The sequence below is a fragment of the Halichoerus grypus genome, chromosome 9 (genome assembly GCF_964656455.1).
Source record: "Halichoerus grypus chromosome 9, mHalGry1.hap1.1, whole genome shotgun sequence".
Taxonomy (NCBI): domain Eukaryota; kingdom Metazoa; phylum Chordata; class Mammalia; order Carnivora; family Phocidae; genus Halichoerus; species Halichoerus grypus.
In genome coordinates, this window is record NC_135720.1 from 138,145,233 (window position 1) to 138,162,532 (window position 17,300).

At 41.4% G+C, this 17,300-nt stretch overlaps 1 long non-coding RNA gene across 1 annotated transcript in view; it reads right to left on the bottom strand.

The window, feature by feature from the left end:
• Positions 1 to 2,586: 2,586 nt before the first annotated feature.
• The window catches only part of LOC118555437 (uncharacterized), a 94,194-nt gene continuing 79,480 nt past the window's right edge, over positions 2,587 to 17,300 (bottom strand). The window contains exon 5 of the long non-coding RNA XR_013441430.1: positions 2,587 to 3,427. This is a non-coding gene — a long non-coding RNA (uncharacterized LOC118555437). The remainder of the gene's footprint in view (positions 3,428 to 17,300) is intronic.

A 17,300-nucleotide genomic window follows, 5' to 3' on the forward strand; every position in this document is an offset into this window, starting at 1 on the left:
GCCAAACCACAATTTTCTGTGAAGGTTTTTCAGATAAAGACAAGCTTATTGGCCAAGCAGCTAAGGGAAGGGAAGGGAAGGGGAGGGGAGGGGAGGGGAGGGGAGGGGAGGGGAGGGAAGGGAAGGGAAGGGAAGGGAAGGAAAAGAAAGAAAGAGAAAAAAGAAAGAAAGAAAGAAAGAAGAAAGAAAAAGAAGGGGAGGCAGGGAGGGAAGGGAAGCCTTCATAAAAGTAAAACAAAACAAATAGTTTTAAAATAAGAGAAAAATGAGAAAATAAGAATCTCTATAAAGGATACCCAATAGGTGTCCCAGAACAAGATGGAAGGGTTACTGGACCCAGAGTCAAGAAGCCTACACCAGGAATGGAAGAAGACCCCCAATGAGATACATCATTGTGTTTTTTCAGAAGTCCGGTAATAGAGGTGATTCTTAAAGAAACTTCTAGAGAAGAAAACCTGATTATGGACAAAGGACCAGGCATCAGAATGATATCTGAGGTCTTAAAAGTAATACCGGGAGGTAGAACAGTGCCTGACAACTCTGGAGAAAGTAGCCTCCCCCATAGAATTTCTAAGTGAGCAAACAAGTCTGCAAGTGGGATAGCATCTGCAGTGATTCAAAGTCTCAAAAAGTTGCCTCCCATGCACTGTTTTTCAGGAATTTACTAGAGGTTATGTTCCTCCAAAAGGAGGAGAAAACTCAGAGAGAAGATGCTCTTAGCCAAGAAACAGGACATTCTACAGAAGAAAGCAGCCAAGAGAACCTCAGAGTGATTACTATGTAACAGGTCCAAAGAACAGCCCGTCCAGATTGGACTAGAAGGACAGAGGGTTCAGAAGGGATGAATCCAAGGGGTGGGGGAAGCAACTGACAATTCACCTGTTGCATTGGTCCTTAGGAAATGCACACTTACTGCAGAGAGCTTCATTGGAGCTGAGTGAGTGGTGAGTACATTTGAAAAACTAAGCAAACCATTCAAAACAAGACAATTATTTACTCCGAGTATCGGAGCCGAAATCTGTATATATAAAAGGCCATATAATCCTAGTCCGGTATGAGCTCTTGTTAACATAAGCGTCCATCACATCACAGGGCAAATGCTAATACTGACTTAACTCCCATTGATGACATAGGATATGTTTAGGGCTGTATGAAGAGAACGGTGGTGAGGAGGAGTGCAGACGTGTGTATGTACCATTTGTTGTGCCGGATTGCAAAAGTGGCCACAATCCTCTTCTCCCTGTATCCTGCACAAAGTGAAGCACAGCATCTCCCGTCAGGATGTGGAGTTTGATTTTCCTCCCTTCAATCCAACTGGCCTTCTGCGAGAACGCAGTGGTAGTACCAGAAAGCCAGTTCTGAGCCTGGTCCTCCAGAAGCTTCATGTGCTCCCACTTGCACCATGAACCCTGACCATCTCCCTGTGTGCGGGAGCCCAGCACAGCCTGCTGGAGGATGAAAGAATCCATGGAGTGTGGGCACCTGGGTGGCTCTGTTGGAGCCCAGAGTCCCAGGATCGAGTCCCGCGTTGGGCTCCCTGCTCAGCGGGGAGTCTGCTTCTCCCTCTGCCCCTCCCCTGCTTGTGTGTGCACTCTCTCTCTCTCAAATAAATAAATAAAATCTTTAAAAAAAAAAAAAAGAATCCATGGAGTGTGGAAGAGCCACCCCAGCTGAGGCCACTTAGGCTGGCCAGCCCCCAGCCAGCCCAGTAACCGACCACAGCTGCATGAATGAGCTCAGCCAAGTCCAGAAGGATTGCCCAGCCCAGCCCAGCTCAGTTCAACTGCTGATCCACAGAACTGTGAGTAAATAAACGGATGCTTTAAGCCAATATGTTTTGGAATGCTTGGTTACACAGTAAAAACTAATTGATACTGTGTGTTATGTGCATGTGTGTCCACAAAAAGATGTTCATGCAAACCCTAAGTTTTTGTGTCCTATCATGGGGAATCAAGACATCTACCTAAGTCTGGAAAAATCAAGCAATACGGTAGAAGCAGGTTATTTAGAAACATGGGGACAAAACAGCAAATAGATTTTAAAGTGGAGATCCGTGGAGTGTAAATCGGGGGTCAGGAGGGACAGGCTAGAGGCCTGGGCTTTTTTTCATTAGAGGCTTTTTTAGAATTGCATTTTTTTTAAGTCATGGACACATTTCGCTTTGATAAAATTGCAAATTAAGTGGAAAGAAAAAAGAAAAATAACTAACCTTCCGAGTTATTGATAGTCAGCTGGTGTAGGGCGCTTACCACTGCCAGCAAGTCATGTGTCCAACACATGCCTTGGGCTGGAGGAGTCTCCCGCTAAGACATCGCCACGGCCAACCCTGTTTTCCCTTTTGATTAGCATTCGGTCTTCGCACTCGCATACTTGTGGTCAGCACACAGCGGGAGAATTGAAAACAGCACATGGAAAAGCTGGATGCAGGGTCTCAACGCCGCAGGTGTTCTCCAAGCTGGTAGTCTCCGTGCTAATGCAGTCAACTAAGGACCGCAAACACCCAAAGTAATGGAACGCTGGCTGCCGCCAAAATCAGGGCATGGAAAAATTGGGTCATTAGAAATTATTCTGTGGTAAAAAAAAAATATTTATTCTGTGGCAACATTGTTGAATTGGCATGAATAAAAAGTGGAGCAAATCACCCATTATTCAACAGGGTGCAGTGGCACTTAAAAACCACACACACAGACACACAGACACACACACACACACACACGATGGCAGGAGAAATGGCTATTGTCAGATGATCACTCTCTTCCCTGATACGACTCTGTGTTTACACGTATTTTTCTCTTTGTAATTATCATTTTCACGTGTTTATTAAATTCCCTCTCCCGTGTGAGGTTGGGAAGAAGCAAGTGATATTAGAAAAGGCACAGGAGCGCCTGGGTGGCTCAGTCGGTTGGGCGTCTGCCTTCAGCTCAGGTCATGATCCCAGGGTCCCGGGATCGAGCCCCGCATCAGGCTCCCTGCTCAGTGGGGAGCCTGCTTCTCCCTCTCCCTCTGCCTGCCACTCCCCCTGCTTGTGCTCTCTGTCAAATAAATAAAATCTTAAAAAAAAAAAAAGGTGCAGAAGGTAAAAGCGAGATACTAGATACTAAGCTGATGTGTTTATCGGTCAGAGGAGGTTAGGGAATGCCACAGCAACAAATGGCCCCAAATCTCTGTGACTTCGCCTCTCAGGCTACATAGCCCACATTGAGTCTCCAGGCGAGTGTGGTTATCCAAATCACTCAAAGATCTGGGCCGACACATGCTGCCCTCCCTCATGTCCCCCCGGCGCTGACCAGAAGTGACGCTCATCCTTTTGCGTGGCTCCGTCTCTATTCAGAAGGGTGGGAGAATGCCGTGCCGCTGTGTACCCCGAAGGGGAACTGGCCAACTCAGTCTGCTGATCTCCCCGCCGTTCACCATTGTCGTACACCACCTAGAATATAAACGAGCTGCATTTATTTTTATCCAAAGCATGGGATCTTTTCCTAGACATGTTTTACTCCTGAAAATTATTGCGCTTTAAAGGCAGATCCTCAATCTGGCTAAAGAGGGAGGGCCTGGGAGGTTATATGAGGTACGAAAGTTATGTAAAGTAATGTGGTTTCCTTTTTTTCCTTCCTGCGGTTTAATGGTGCAGCACAGCATTTGCAGACCAATGGTTTCTGTAACAAGATAATTTTATTTCACCTAATCACTAACCAGTTTATTTTTGCTTCCAAGTAGAACCTTGTTTTTGCCTAAATTTTGAAGATTGTGAATTTAAGCGAACACCACTTTCGGCCTGTTGAGGAAATGACCCAAAGTGGCCTGGAAACAGCCATGCTGATGCATAAATGAGAAAATTTCATTTATGTAAATCTCATTGCAACAGTTGTGCTGCGAGGAGAGGTTAAGGTGAGCAGGACCTGTAGATGTGGACGATCAAAATACAGTTTTCAGGTAAAACATATGGCGTGGGGATGGAGCGGAGTACATTTCCATCTCTGGGGACTAAGGAAGGAAACGTATTTTCCTGCATTTATTTGTGAAGAACTTCAGTGATAAGCACTGGGCTTTTCTCCTGCAGAAAGATGGAAACAGAGAAGCAGGGGTTCCAAATTTTTAGCCAAAGTCCCCAAACCCTTTGATCCTGCCGCTTCTAATGTGTCATGCATCACATCCAAGGATGGTTATACCTCCTTGCTGCAATCCAAACAAGCAGAAGGTGAAATACTCAGAACTCTTTATTGTATTGGAGTAAGAAAAAAACACATGGCAAGGAAACCAGTTGAAGTCAGGCACACCTTCAAAAGAAAAGCAGGGCCAGAATGTTACAGGGTTAGGACCGATTTCATCCCATTTCTTAACTTCTCTAAAACACATGGCACATTGAGGCAGGAATAAATTTCACTAGGATGAACCACTTACCTAATAACTTTGCTCATTTTGAAATCTAAAATCCTTATTATAGAAGGTTCCAGCTGGTCTGAATTATAAGTAATGTGGTCTTCAACATGGGACCAAATGAGACCTGCTGTGCACATTTGTTGTGAATATTCATACCTGTGAGTATATGCCGTAAGCTTCACACCGTCTATTACGGGTCGTGAGAGCACTCTCCAGTTCTTCCTAACTAACTTGCTGGTGACATAGGACAACCAATCAGGGGTTGGAAGGAGTAATGTGAGCTGGTCTGTTCTTTTGTCCCATGCCACATGCATGGGTTGCTTCTGGCTTTAGGCCCCCCCCTTTTTTTTAATTAGTTTATTTATTTGATTTTTAAGTTTTTGAATTTTAATTCCAGTGTAGTTAACATACAGTGTTGTAATAGTTTCAGGTATATAATATAGTGATTCAGCAATTCCATGTACTACTCAGTGTTCAAGGTAAGTGTACTCTTAAACGCTTTCACCTATTTCCCCCATCCCCCACCTACCTTCCCTCTGGGAACCATCTGTTTGTTCTCTACAGTTAAGATACTTCTGGCCACAGGCCCTTTATATTGCAAATGGTCATTTACTGGTATCATATGTATTCCATCATATAGATATAGATTTGTAGGTGTTTCACTTGTTCACTTTAAGTTCCTTTTATACCCTATTAATTGATTTTTCTAGATCAGGGTTTGTCAACCTTGGTGCTAGACATTTTGGATGGGTAGTTCTTTGTTATTCGTGGGGAGGCTGTCCTGTGAGTTATAAGATGTTGAGCAGCATCCCAGGCCTCTACCAGGTAGATGTCAATTGCACCTAAACCCTCCAGTTGTGACAAAAATGTCTCCGGACATTGCCAATGTCCCTTGGAGGCCAAAATCACTCCCATTTGGGAACCAGACTAGACCACTTCTGTTTAACAGAAACGTAATGCAATTCACAAGTGTGAGCCTCAGGAGTAATTTTAAATTTTCTAGTAGTTACATTAAATAAAAGTAAAAAGAAATTAGCAAAATAAATTGTGATGATTTTTAACTTAACCATATATACTCAAAAGGTTATTTTAACATGTAACAAGACAGAAATTATTCATGAGATATTTTCAGTAGTTGTTTTGCTTTTATTTTAACTCTGGTGTGTATTTTGCACTCACATCACATCTCAGCTTGGACAGGGCTCAGTTGCCACACATGGCCAGTGGCCACCTTGTTGGAGAGCACAAGACTAGTGGACTGGGAGTTTGTGTCCCTCCAAAATTCATATGTTGAAGAGGCAGTTCGAGATGGCAGCATAGGAAGATCCCCAACTCACTTCCTCCCATGGACACAACACATCTACAGCTACATATGGAACATTTCCTTCTGAAAAGAACCTGAGAACTAGCCAAACAACTATTCCACAACAAGGATAAAAGGGCTACCTCGAGACCAGTAGGAGAGGCAGAGATGTAGTTTTACCAAAAACCCAACTCCTAGTGTGGCAACCCACCATCAGAGGGGTCTTACAAATACAGAACTCCCACTTGAGGAGTGATGGGTTTGTGCCCCAGAGCAAGCATCTCCAACCCTTGGGACATGCACTAGAGAGGCATACCCCCAAAGTCTGGCTTTGAAAACCAATGGGGCTTATATCCAGGAGAACCACAGGGCTACAGGAAATGATGAGTCCACTCTTAGCTCACATGCAGATTCATTTGTCCCAGGACCCAGTGCAAAGGCAGCAGTTTGAAAAGAGCCCAGACCATATGTGAAGGAGATTCATTGATAATCATAAAGCATCTATGGGAGGAGAAAAAGCCTGTTGGAAGTCTCTTCAGGGTTGGATGGCTGGCAGGAACCACTTTTACATTCTCTATCTTGCTAGTGCCTGTGCTGGTGGGCACAATTTTTGCACTCTCACTCTAATTTGCTAGCACCTGCTCATCAGAGGTGGTAGGTGAGTGCCCCTCTCCCGCACTGCTGCCCAGGCCCCCGGAGGTGGTGGGCAAGCAGCCCACCTTCCCAGAGCCAGCAGGCACATGCAGCCCACACACAGGATGCCTCTTGATCATGAGAGTCTGGCGGCCATGAGGGATTGTGTTTCTGGGCCCCATAGGTCTGAAACAATTGGGGGGACAATCAAGAACTAGGGCAAGGTTAAATGATAAGATTCATCACCTATACAGGGCCACCCCTCTAAGACTGGGAAACATAGGGTGCCTGGGTGGTTCAGTTGGTTAAGCGTCTGCCTTCAGCTCAGGTCATGATCCTGGGGTCCTGGGATTGGGTCCCACATTGAGCTTCCTGCTCAGCAGGGAGCCTGCTTTTCCCTCTGCCTCTGCCTGCCACTCCCCCTGCTTGTGCTCTCTCTCTCTCTCTTTGTCAAATGAATAAATAAAATCTTAAAAAAAAAAGACTGGGAAAGATAGCTATTTTGCCTAACACATACAAATAAGCACAGAGTGTCAAGCAAAATGAGGAAACAAAGGAATACATTCCAAATGAAAGAATAAGATAAAACCTTGGGGTGGGGGGAAACCTGATGAAACAGAGATAAGTAATTTACCCAACAAAGACTACAAATAATAGTCATGAAGATGCTCACTGAATTGGGGAAAAGAATGGACAGACACAGAGAGAACTTCAACAAAGAGATAGAAAATATTAGAAAGTACCAAAGAGCTGAAGAATACAATAACTGAACTGAAATATACACTAGAGGAGTTCAACAGCAAACTAGATGAAACAGAAGAAAAAAATCAATGATCTGAAAGACAAGGCAGTGGAACTCACCCAAATAGAGCAACAACAACAAAAGAATTTTTAAAAGTTCAGATAGCTTAAAGGATCTTAAGGACAACATCAAGCAGGGTAACATTTGCATTATAGAAGTACCAGAGAAGAAGAGGGGGCGGGCAGAAAACATATTTGAAGAAATAATGGCTGAAAACTTCCCTAAACTGGGGAAGGAAACAGACTTTCAGATTCAGGAATCTCAGAGAGTTCCAAGCAAGATGAACCCAAAAAGACCCACACCAAGACATATTACAATTTAAATGTCCAAAGATAAGGGTGCCTGGGTGACTCAGTCGGTTGGGTGTCTGGCTGATTCAGCTCAGGTCATGATTTCATGGGTCATGGGATCCAGCCCCACCTCTGGCTCCCCAGTCAGTAGGGAGTCTGCTTGAGATTCTCCCCCTCTGCCCCAACCCCTGCTCACTCTCTCTCTCTCTCTAATAGATAAGTACATCTTTAAAAAATAAAATAAAATGTACAAAGATAAAGAGAAAATCTTAAAAGCAAGAGAAAAACAACTTACTAGATACAAGGGTACCCCTATAAGACTATCAGTAGATTTTTCAGCAGAAACTTTGCAGGCCAGAAGAGAGTGGCATGATATCTTTAAAGTGCTGAAAGGAAAAAACTTCTAACCAAGAGAACTCTACCTGGCAAGGTTATCATTCAGAATTGAAGGAGAAATAAAGAGTTTTCCAGACAAGCAAAAGCTAAAGGAGTTCATCACCACTAAACCAGGCTCACAAGAAATGTTAAAAGGACTTCTTTCAGCTGAAAATAAAGGTCACTAGTTGGTAATTAGAAAACATATGTAAAAATCTCATTGGTAAATGTAAATATGTAGCAAGTAAGTTAATCACTTATAAAGTGACTATGAAAGTTAAAGGACAAAGTAGTAAAAATAATGATAACTATAGTTATTGTTGAGGGATACACAAAATAAATAAGATGGAAAATGTGAAATCAAAAACATAGAATGTGGGATAGAGAGAGTAAAAACGCAGAGTTTTAAAATGCATTCAAACTTAACTTGCTATCAATTTATTTTTTTTTTAAGATTTTATTTATTTATTTGACAGAGAGAGCGAGAGAGCACAAGCAGGGGGAGCAGTAGAAGGAGAGGGAGAAGCAGGCTTCCCGCTGAGCAAGGAGCCCGATGTGGGACTCGATCCCAGGACCCTGGGATCATGCACTGAGCCACAGGCAGACGCCTAACCATCTGAGCCACCCAGGCGCCCCAACTTGCTATCAATTTAAAATAGACTGGTCTATCTATATATATTACATATATACAAATATATGTAAATATGCTTATATATAAATATAAGTAAACATATATATAAGCTGTTATATGTGAGTCTCATGGTAACCACAAAGCCAAGACCTATAATAATACACAAAAAATAAGGAGAAAGGAACCTAAGCATAACACTATAGAAAGTCATCAAACCACAAAGGAAGAAAGCAAGAGAAGACAAAAGGAACAGAGTAGAACTACAAAATAGCCAGAAAACAACTAACAAAATGACAGTAAGTACATACTTATCAATAATTATTTTAAATGTAAATGGACTAAATTCTCCAGTCAAAATGTTAGAGTGGCTAAATAGAAAAAAATACTAGAGGGGTGCCTGGGTGGTTCAGTCGTTAAGCGTCTGCCTTCAGCTCAGGTCATGATCCCAGAGTCCTGGGATCGAGCCCCACATCGGGCTCCCTGCTCAGCAGGAAGCCTGCTTCTCCCTCTCCCACTCCCCCTGCTTGTGTTCCCAAGAAATACTAGACCCATCTATATTTTGTCTACAAAGAGACTCACAACAGATGGAAGGACACACAGGCTGAAAGTGAAGGGATGGAAAAAGATATTTCATGCATATGGAAACCAAAAGAAAGCTGGGGTAACTAAACTTATATCAGACAAAATAGACTTTAAAACAAAGGCTATAACAAAAGACAAAGATGGGCATTACTTAACAAAAAGGGGTTAATTCAACAAGATACAACATTTGTAAAAACTTATTTATCCAACATAGGAGCCTATAAGCAGGTATTAACAGATCTAAAGGAAAAAATGGACAGCAATACAATAATAGTAGGAGAATTTAATTCCCCACTTACATTAATGTATAGATCACCCAAATAGGAAATAGGAAATCAATAAGGAAACATCAGACTTAAATGACACATTAGACCAGATGGACTTAATAGATATATGTAAAACATTCCATCCAAAGCAGCAGAATACACATTCTTCTCAAGTGTACATGGAATGTTCTCCAGGATAGATCATATGCTGGGCCACAAAACAAGTCTCAATAAATTTAAGAAGACTGAAATTATATTAAGCATCTTTTCTGACCACAGTGGTATGAAACTAGAAATCAATCATAAGAAGAAAACTGGAAAAATCATGAATGTGTGAAGTTTAAACAACATGCTACTGAGCAATCAGTAGGTCAACCAAGAAATCAAAGGAGAAAAAAAAAAAACCTTGAGACAAATGAAAATGGGAATATAACATACCAAAATCTATGAGGTAAAGCAAAAGCAATTCTAAGAGGGAAGTTCATAGTGATATAGGCCTACCTCAAGAAACAAGAGAAATCTCAAAGAAATGATCTAACTTTACACCTAAAGGAATTAGAAAAAGAAAAATAAATGAATGCCCATGCTGGTAGAAGGAAGGAAATAATAAAGATCAGAGTGGAAATAAATGAAATAGAGACTAAAAAGACAATTAAAAAGATCAATGAAACAGAGCTGAGAAGATAAACAAAATTGGAAAACCTTTGCCAGACTCACTAAGAAAAAGAGAGAAGGCTCAAATAAAATCAGAAATGAAAGAGGAGAAATTATAACTGATACTGCTGAAGTACAAAAGATCATAAGAGACCTATGAATTATAGGCCAACAAATTGGACAACCTAGAAGAAATGGATAAATTTCTAGAAACATACAATCTTCCAAGACTGAATCATGAAGAAATAGAAAATCTAAATAGACCAATTACTAGTAAGGAGGTTGAATCTGTAATCAGTGTACTCTCAACAAACAAAAGTCCAGGACCAAGACACTTCACCAGTGAATTCTACCAAACATTCAAAGAAAGTTAATACCTTTCCTTCTGAAACTCTTCTAAAAAACTGAAGAGGTAGGAATGCTCCCAAACTCATTTTATGAGGCCAGCATTACATGGATACCAAAACCAGACAAGGACACCACAATAAGAAAAGATCAAAGACCAATACCCCTTAGAAACAGAGATATAAATATCCTCAACAAAATATTAGCAAACCAAATTCAACAATATATTAGAAGGATTGTACACCATGACTAAGTCTGATTTATTCCAGGGATGCAAGGACGGTTCAACATCTGCAAACCAATCAACATGCTATACCGCATTAGCAAAATAAAGGATAAAAATTCTAGGATCATCTCAATCATTGCATAAAATTCGTATGTTGAAACTCTAACCCACAATGTGAGTGCAGGTGAGTTTGGGAGGTAATTATGTTTAAATGAGGTCATGAGGATGGAGGTCCCATATTGGGATTAGTGTCCTCACAGAAAGAGACTGGAGCTTGCTGTCTCAGCCATGTGAAGATACAACCAGAAGAGTGCTATTTGCAAACCAGGAAGAATGCTCCTACCAGACATCAGATCTGCCAAAACCTTAATCTTGGACTTCAGCCTGCAGAACTGTGAGAAATAAATGTTTATTGTTTAAGCCACCCAATGGCTTAAACGAATATGTGTGCACCTATGCACCCATGCATGACACCTTCTCCCTGTCGACTGTGTCTTCTTGCATGTTGTGGTGATGGAAAGGCAGATAGAACACAGACATTCCCGTTTAGTCACATCATGCCCATGTTGTGTGGGTGCATTTGCTCCTAAAGAATTGCACGACGAGAACTAAAGTTATGACTGATCATCCACCATGCTCTTTGGTTTATCATAAAACATCATATTCAGGAGATGTTTACTGTTAAATACATTATATGAAATGGTAAACATCCTAATTACAGTGTATCACAATGCTGGATTAATTAAAATTCTCTGCCAAGCATTCTGGAGGAGTAGTGAGTTTGTAATTTTGTTGTTTTGTTTCGTTGCATTCGGTTTTTGGATGAATCCTGTTATAACATTGGTTAATAGAACGTGTGCAGCAAAGAGTATAAAAGAAACTTCATTGATGGCCATTCTTCCCTGTAGAGAGTGTTTTTTTTTTTCATTCAAGACTGCCATTTAGAGAATTAAAACCGGTCTTAGAGTAAGACTTGAATATTGAGCTAGTGTAGCTGGGTCTGTTTCTTCCTGGGTAAGAATGATCTCCTCCTCTTTGTATATATTTCCCTTTTGTTGTTTCATTCACGAATCTTCTGGCCCTGACAACCATCTACAGAAATGCTGCCAAGATGATGAGTAAGATACCCTCAGCCCAAATTATTTCCCTTTAATTTTTTCATCCTAAAACTGAATGTTCTTGGGATCTTCTAATAGTATCTGCCTTCCAAACCTGCAAGATTATCAAAATCCTTTTGAGGGAGCTTTTTAAAAGACTAAGGGCCCAGAAAATATAGAAAATGGAAATGACAAAAAAAAAAAATAAAGAGGATTATGAGAATCAGGACATTTCCAAACAGGAAATAAAAAGCAATACGGAAGTGTGTCAGGCAGTTGATTAATAAACATATGGTATTTTTCTGGAAAAAAGAAGTCTCAAAAGACTCCCCCTCCAGAGATTTTATTTTATTAGCTCTGGTGTGGGTCCTGACTGTTCCATGTTTTTAAGCCTCATGGGTGATTTTAATGATCAGCCATATTTGAGAACCAGTGGTTTAATTTCCTGTATGAATTAAAAGAGGCTAAATGCTAGGGAGACTTATCCTAAGATCCTTTGTTTTCCTTTTGGGAGCCCTTCTCTGGGCTAAGTAAGATCCTGTCCAATGGTAAGCATACATAAATGAGGTTAATGAGAAGTACTTTGAGCTTAAAGTGAAGACAGCCTGATCTGATTTTATCTGTTACTAACGGTCTGTCTTCAAACAAGTCATTTATTCTTGCAATCAGTTTTTTCTACCTGCAAAATGGATTTTGTAAGCAATGACCCTTACTTTATGTTTATTGAAAATGTGATTTGGAATGTATTTATGTTGCAGCAGGTACATTAATTAAAGCTGCTATGATTACACATTGGCATATAAAACAAAAGATCAAACTTGCTTCTCAGTATTTTCCCCCAAACATTTTTTTGCCTACTTGATTCATTGGTAGAAGATCCCTTTTATTGTTCACATAAGAAATCATCCTAAGACTCAGTCTGATGGAGATATAAACAAATGCAGTAGGCTACAGATTATAATAGAATAGAATAGAATAGAATAGAATAGAATAGAATAGAATAGAATAGAAACAATAAAGATAGGCACAGGGGCACCTGGGTGGCTCAGTCAGTTAAGTGTCTTCAGCTCAGGTCATGATCCCTGAATCCCAGGATCGAGCCCCGTGTCAGGCTCCCCGCTCAGCCTGCTTCTCCCTCTGACCCTCCCCTGTCTCGTGCTCTCTCTCTCTCTCAAATAAATAAATAAAATCTAAAAAAAAAAAAATAGGCACAAATACACATGGTTTCTCTGATCTCAAGTAAAATCTCAAATTAACATAAAATATGTTCCATAAAATTATTTCTTATTGTTTTCAAATATGTCTTTTTTTCTTATTTGGATAATATTTCATATTTAATGCATAGATATTTAAAGCATATAAAGCATTCTTTTGTTAATATTTTCTAAATAATAGGGCTAATTTCAATGAGACATAAAAAGAAAAGTGTGGCTAATAACTAAGTATGAAAACATGGCTAGTTAGAATTAATCTGCATATATAAACTTAATTAACATTTATTTTATTCAAATCGAGTGATTTGCATAAAATTTGAAGGGTATTTATTTTATGGCATGTTTTCATTTTGTGAAAGCTCAGATACTTTATGAATATCACAATGGCTTCAAATAACTTCAAACAGTTATTCTGAGATAATCAGGATGTTATAATGATCGCTCAATTTTTGTGGTGAATTTATTTTCACAGATAGCCATTATTCTGAATCCATCAAGTGTGTGTCTGTTTGGTCTTCAGAGACAGCTTTTCTATCTATACAAAATCTTGATGATCTAGAAAGATGGAAGGTGGTATCACACAGCATTGAGCTGTTTTGCCAAAAGGATACTTCTTGGTTGAGTTCCTTATCTATCATGAGAAGGGGCACACATGTGGAAACCATCTCAGATCTAAACCAGCGCCATATGCATCTCATAAAATACCACCCCCTGAGGCAGTGGAGAAAAACTCTCTCGTCCCATCTCCACCCCGTTTCCTGCAACTTCTGTGAAGTCACAGAACTTGGGGAAATAGTGGTGCTTCCTGGCCTAGATTTATCACCATCTGGGAGCCAGAATGAGATGCCTGGTGATGCCACCACCACTTTCATCTGCCACATTCTCGGAAATTCACCACCCACGGGGTCATTCTGGCCAACGCAAGTCACCTCATCCACTGGGAAGAGGAAGAGAAAGAATGGGGAAGGAGTCCTGCTCGAAAACCTCCCAGCTTGCTTCTATTTGCTACCACATCCTGTGTTAAAATTCCTGAGGCTGACTTCCAAGGCCATTGCTGATTTGGCCCCACCCTGCCAGTTTCTCTCCTGAGCCAAACTGGCCTCCATGATCCACAAACAGACTCATCTCAGCCTCTGTCTTCATTGCAATTGCTGCTCTTCCTCGTGATCCTTCCAGGCAGCAGCCCAAGTCTCAAATCTCATAGAAATCTTCCCTGATACCTCCAGCTCGTACTACTGTTCCTCCCCTCTGACCTCACAATTTCCTCTGTAACAAGTAATTTAGAACCTCATTATGGGCTAGCATGGACTGTCCTTTGATTGTTTCATGTGTTAACTTTAATTCCCCAATTAAATTGTAAGCTCCTTAGGATAACTTTTGTGACTAATGTCTATTTGCTAAACTCTCCTCACTATCCTTTTCCTCCACTAACCATCAGACTGCTAAGTCCACTAATAGGTGTTCAATAATTCATAGAATTTTAGAGTTGGAACTTTTAAATCCAGCTAATAGATGGGCAAATAAACTCTGCTATATTAGAGAGAGAACCACTTTCACAGCCCTTCCTTCCTTCCTTCCCTTCCTTCCTTCCTTCCCCTACTCCTTCCTTCTTTCCATCCTCTCCCTCCTCCTCCATTCATTCTTTTCTTCCTCTCTTCCCCCTTCCCTCCCTCCTTTCCTCCTTCCTTCCCTCACTTCCATATTCATGGAGAGTTGAAATCTCTTCACCAAAGACAGTGATACAAAGTGCAAAGATTATGCTGGGGAAAAATTTTAAAGTACTGAGAGACCACCTGTCTCCCTCTGAAGGTCACAACTTTGCAGTCCCATGAGGTCAGATTGTTACTAAGCCTTATCTATCATTGATTCAATTATGATGAATTGCTACACATTCTTAGGAAGAAAATGACTAAGGCTGACTTAAAATCATACAGGGAGCTTGCAAATTATACCACTTATGTCCTAATGGCTCATTGCTAAGAATATTCTTTGGAACTTTGGGACACCTTTCTCTAATTCAAGCAGTTTTGCATAGTGATTATGTCCCTGGGCTAACACATGGAAGCCTGTTATATCTACTATGTACCTAAGGTTTAGCACAGCATAATATTAATGCTATAAAAACTAACCAAATGTAAATGGATTTTTTTTCAGAAAGCAGTGAAGCTCCAAATCTGCACATTGGGATCATGGCAGCATGCCCCCTCTCACCTGCTTCTCTGTGCTCCCTTACCCTACCATTCAAGAAGGAGGGGACACCCTCTTTCCCTTCCCTCCATGCAAACTCATTGGGATAAGTGATCATCTCGCCTCTCCCATGGTACCTGGGAGTGAAGTTTCAAGGAAGATCGAGGAGAACATGGGGGAAGGTAAGAGAGCTCTGTGTACCATAGCCACATTTTCTCATTTTGAAATGGGGATAAGTCGTGCAACAAAAGGTTTGTTCTCTTGGTATGAGAGATGATGCTTTGTCACCAACTTCTGGAATTTCTCAGACATTCTACCCCTTCCTGGGTTGTTGAGAGGATTAGAGATGTTGGAGCACCTGGGTAGCTCAGTTGGTTAAGTTTCCGACTCTTGGTTTTGGCTCAGGTCATGATCTCAGGGTTGTGAGCCCGAGCCCTGCATTGGGCTCTGCGCTGGGTGTGGAGCCTGCTCAAGATTCTATCTCCCTCTCCCTCTGCCCCCCGCACTCTCTCTCTCTAAAATAAATAAAATAAAATCTTTAAAAAGAGAGAGAGTGTGTGTGTGTCAAGTATCTCCTTGTGTAGTAATGACAATTATGAGTAAAATAAGTTTAGTATTTATTGAGAGCTTACTATTACTATGAGAGACTAATTAGATACTATTCGATATTAGCATAGATGGATACTATGCTAAGCTGTTTCTTCTACTGTCACTTTTAATTGTCACAGCAACCCAGTGGGCTGTTCTAGCCAATTTATGGATGAGTCATGAAATGGAGACAGAAGGTTAAGGAAGGCCACTCAGTAATTAAGTGACAAAGCTGATATTTAGAACCCCCCAGTCTGATGTCATAGCCCAGCACCCTGGCTTTCCCTGTGACTGCTTGTAGGGCCAGGAGAACAGACACTTAGGACAGAGACCGTCTCAGAAAGTTCTGGACACATGCTCTGGTAGTTTCCAGTGGGTGCGCGAAAGAGAGGGAACGGAGGATCACATGTGAAAGTGTACGAAGAGGGGAGGAAGGAATGGGAGAGCTGGGGGGTCAGCCCACATGTCTGTAGTCTGCTCACCCCCACCCACCTACTCACACACCTGCTGGGAGCCACGTGAGCTCCGAGGCAGCTCCTTCTCTCCTGCCCGACCGACCTGTTCTCTGATTTCCAGTTTTCACTTGCTCGCCTTTTAGAAACCAGAACTCCTGTCTACCTTGATCCCACAGTTCTCCTGCTTTGCTGTCCTCATAGCAGACACATCAGCAGCTTGGGGCTCCACATCCTTCCCCTTCGTCTTCAGCTTCAACCAGGGACAGAGATAGATGCACAAGATCATCAAAGCCAACAGCAGGCTATTCCCAAACACCCTTGTCCACAGTAAAAATTCCTGTTTGTTTTAGTAAAATCCCAGCCTCAGAGCACCATTGAGGACTGGTTTCTAGAACAGAGAAAAAGAAGCAGCAGGGGCTTTTGGAAAGTGAGGCTGTGGGGTGGGTGCTGGGTAAAGCTGAGGAGGCCATCACAGGTGGGGTGGAAGAGAAAGGAGCGTTCTCTCTCTCTCTCTCTCTCTCTCCCCCGCCCCTTTGCCACATACCTGTGGGGATGTAAGGGGCAGGCCTGAGAGCAGCTGTGAGGGGAAGGGGCTGGAGCAGGGGCTCTAGGTCTGCTTATGTGTGAGGAATAGATATAAACCCCCAGTGAACTGCATTTCACAAAATTCAAATGCCCCATTGAACTTTTGAAAATTAGGCACACAATGCAGAATCACTACAGGAAAAGCAGGATGACTGTTAATCTGGAAGGCACTTCTTCTAATCTCTTTTTATCCCATCCAAATAATGGGATCTGTGGTCATCTCAGCTGCCCACTGCTCATTTGTGGTTTTATGATAACTTCATATTTGAGGGATCATCTTAGATTTAGATTGCTCTGGGTTCATGAATATAAAGAACCTCAGTAACTCTTCTACTTTAGACCAGAAACCGTAAGTAGAATAAAATCTGTAAAAATAAAGATAACAAGGCAAGACAAGCTTTAAGAACGAGCATTTTAATGTTTCCAATTCAGTGTATCCACATGCCAGTTTCTTTCTTTCCTTCCTTCTCTCCTTCCTTCCATCCCCCCTCTTTCTCCTTCTCTCCTTCTCTTCTTTCTTTTTCTTTCTTTCTTTCTTTTCTTTCTTTCTTTCTTCTTTCTTTCTTTCTTTCTTTTCTTCCTTCCTTCCTTCCTTCCTTCTTTCTTTCTCTCCACCCCCCTCCTCTCTGTCTTTCTTGTGGGCAGTGATTTTGCCAATCTGTAGAGAGAGATAAATTGAAATAAGTT